Raw genomic sequence first — 3575 nt, 5'->3', positions numbered from 1 at the left:
CCAGCATGTACAAGAGCAGAAAACTGAATATGGCAAATGAATGCAAGACTTATTGTGACTGCTAGGAACAAGAAAAGAGGGATTCTTGTTGTCAATCATGAGTATAATATGTATGGCTTAGCACGGACTAATGTCCTTTTTTTCACTTTTTTGTCCCATTAGCCTACTGGTTCTAGGCCTTTTGGCAACTGTAGGTTTCTCAGATGCTGCTATTTAAAACAGCAAGAGAAAAAAGCATAATGAGAGCCTCTGGTGTTGACATAAAATCAGGGCATTTAGCTTAGGTTTTTCATGTCAATTCATGCATATCCATCATATGGAACATTTGGACGCAAGGGATAAAAAACAGTCTTCATTCCTGCTAGAACAAATTTTGCTGAATTGAGTTAATACGAAATTTGGCATGAAGAGAGAACTATTCTCGGAAAAGGTCCTCTTTGTAGTTTGGAGTAAATCTTTTCAGGAGATTACAAGACATGTACATTGCAAAAATGTGTTTGGGGCATCAAAGGGTTAATTTTATGTGTTTTTTTTTGTGGATACCTCTGGGGATATAATGAATCCAAAAATTAGCGTGGAAGTGGGTACAAAGAGTCTTGGTTAAAAGTCACAGAATTTAGGGCGGATGTGAGGGAAACGACAAAAAGAAGAGCCTGCTTTTAAAAAACACTCTAACCACAGGATCGATGCAGTTTTACAACAGATTCCACAAGAACATAAGATACTGTGGATCTTCATCACCTTTTTTGGATCCATGAATTCAACCGAAGATATGTTTGCAATGCAATGGGTCTTGTGTTTGCTGAAGTTAGAGCTATTAGTGTTGTAAATTCCTAACTGGACTTTTCTTGCCACATGAATTGAAAATGAAAAGTAAAACGGCTGACATAAGCGAGCCGATTCAAAGTGCCACGGCCGCCATCAGTTCGAAGGAGAGACACAAAAGGAAAAAGAAGTTTGCAGTCAAACATATCATCAAAAGGGCAATTATACATGTAACAGGGTCGGTGTCCAAGGTGGTAACAAAACCACCCCAAAGAAGGGCAAACATAAAGCATTTACCAATGATAACAATTTATTTTTTTAAATGCAAGCCCATGAACGAATGATAGTGATGGGCATATACTGGGTGTGGTTATAAGCCCACAGATAGATTACAACAGGTCAAATCACTTGCACGCTCAACCTAACAAGGAGGGACATACGTAAAGCATTTACCAATGATAACAAAGGATTTTTGAAAGGCAAGCCCATGAACGAGTGATAGTGATGGGCGTAAGGGTGGTGTGGTTAAAAGCCCACAGATAGATTACAACAGGTCAAAACGCTTGCCAGTGCTTGACCTGAAAAAAAGGACCCCCCCAAAAATAGAACCCCCACAGTTCACAACCAAAACAATGTGTGCATTTGGCTCTGCGGTCGTGAAGGGGGTGGGGGATGAAGTGATCGGCCTGTTTATTTGCCACAGCTGTACCATGAGCCAGCTGTGCATCCATACATAGCTTGATCGGTAGCTATGGGAGGTTGCACCGCTATGCCCAAAAGACATGCCCACTGTCCACAGCACATGGCAAAGGCTGTAGCATTGGGCTCTGTAGGCACAGTGCTCATGGAAGGTCAGCCACAATAAGGCCATGTACCGAGAGCATGTTCTGTGTGCCAAAGACTTTGCACATCCATTTTGGGTGGTACAGAGGCTAGGGTGTAGGCTATATGGCAGAAGGGCACATCCTATGCAGAGTGTCTACTTTGCACGCCTAGGACGTGCTGCCAGTTGTGCAGGCCAAAGGTCAAATGCAGTGGGCTCTGTATGTGGGTGGACTGGAAGGAGGGCCTAATCCACGACCAGTTTACTTCCTGTGATGTGGCTTCATATGAAATCGCTGTGCGGTGCCAATGCTAATTAGTTTTCTCAGTTTGGACTCAAATGTATCACCCTTTTACCCACAAAATATGTTCTGTTCAACAAATTGGAGTGAAAAGTTGACATGTCTACAAAAAACTACAAATGCGCTATAGACAGAGAAAAAAACAATAAATACCTATAAAAATACCCTTTAATGTAAAATTAGGGAGCATGTGTTTTTCTTTTCTTTGCTGCATTAATCGCTTGGTGATTATTTTTCAACATGAAAAATATAAAGGCGTAGGAAGACAAGCTTCATTTTTTATGACGCCTATGCTAGCAATAAACATCACAAATTACAAGAAGCAGTACTTGCCATTGACAAGAGCTGCGATCCGCTTGTAACAAATCGCACTAAAACTGTTGAAATTCCGTAAATTAACATCTGCTCTGTGATCGCCTCTGCTTTCAACCGTCAGAAAAATAAGAATGTAAATGCTAAAATATACATTTTATGTTTTCAAGGGCCATATGTACCAAAGCATTTTCCCATTGACACATAATGGGTAAAACCCTTTGATACATGTGGCCCCAAGTGTGTATACCTTAAATTTACCTTAGTTACTTTAGCGTCTTATACGTTTTCGACTCGGCTCAGAAAATAAATAAAAGTTACAACTACATTTCAACTGTAAGTAAAAAAAAAATCAGTCAAAATATTGTGCCCAACTGCCGTGACATTGCCACCCGCAATGCCGTGACTCGGATTCGAACCGAGGTTGCTGCGGCCACAACGCAGAGTACTAACCACTATACGATCACGGCGAGCTACTTGGACTCTAACAGGATGTGTGGGTGTACAATTTATAAGCGACATCTTCCTGGTGTGAAAGCCGGTTTTATGTATAATGTTGTGTTGCCTATAAAAACGGGTTCAGTCTGTTCTAAAAGCTTTGTCTTCAACAGGTATCAAATATAGTGCAGCAGCATCAAGACGTTACTCATGTACCCCACTTCGAGCACAATATACACGCCACCGTTATTCTAAACCAAATATGTACAGGCAGGAAGGGCGAAACACCCACCGACAGAAAATGGATTTACAATTTAAAATAAAAAACGAGTCTGCATATTAAGACAACCTTTCCTAATGACAAGCCTGGGCATGTTTGTAAACTACTGTTACGTTACAACGATTTACATTTTGGAGTTAAAAATAACAGCACTTATTCAAACTGAATGTAAAAATCATATGAAAACTGTTGGAGGGTGTGGCTATTCTTTCTATTCCAGATCACCAAAACAACTTCCGGGTGGTAGCAACCATTTCTCATTGGGTAAAAGGCTGTAAATAGAGATATCGTAGGTAGGCCACGTGATATACGCTGAGGCATGCACGACAGGAAGGACTCTCGAATACCGGAAGCGGGGTTCAGCCTATAGCATTGTAACTATGGATGAATATTTGGGTATTTCAGAGAAAGAAAGGGCGTGTAGGCTACCGAAAAAAGGTGCAAAAGTGAACACTTTTGGCAATTGGAGTTTGGGGGAACAGAAAGGGGTTATCTGATCTTTACAGCTGTCTCCATTATGAGTAACGTCACCATCTTTCCACTTGTGAAGTACAGGCCAATTGTTGTTGATCTAAGGGTCTGCCAAGGCTCGGACCTTATTCTAGATATGACGTTAAACAAAATCATATGTATTAATTTGTAATCTGCTTTTTTGC

The 3575-nt window shown here is 40.8% G+C and overlaps 1 non-coding gene across 1 annotated transcript; it reads right to left on the bottom strand.

Annotated features, from left to right (window-relative positions):
• Positions 1–2599: 2599 nt before the first annotated feature.
• Positions 2600–2671, bottom strand: TRNAH-GUG (transfer RNA histidin (anticodon GUG)). Its single transcript has one exon. It is a non-coding gene; the product is annotated as a tRNA-His (tRNA).
• Between the last annotated feature and the right edge of the window lie 904 nt (positions 2672–3575).

This window comes from Pleurodeles waltl, chromosome 12, assembly GCF_031143425.1.
Source record: "Pleurodeles waltl isolate 20211129_DDA chromosome 12, aPleWal1.hap1.20221129, whole genome shotgun sequence".
In the NCBI taxonomy this organism is placed as follows: Eukaryota; Metazoa; Chordata; class Amphibia; order Caudata; family Salamandridae; genus Pleurodeles; species Pleurodeles waltl.
Note: the sequence above shows the minus strand (reverse complement) of the source record. Positions and strands in the feature narration are given on the sequence as shown.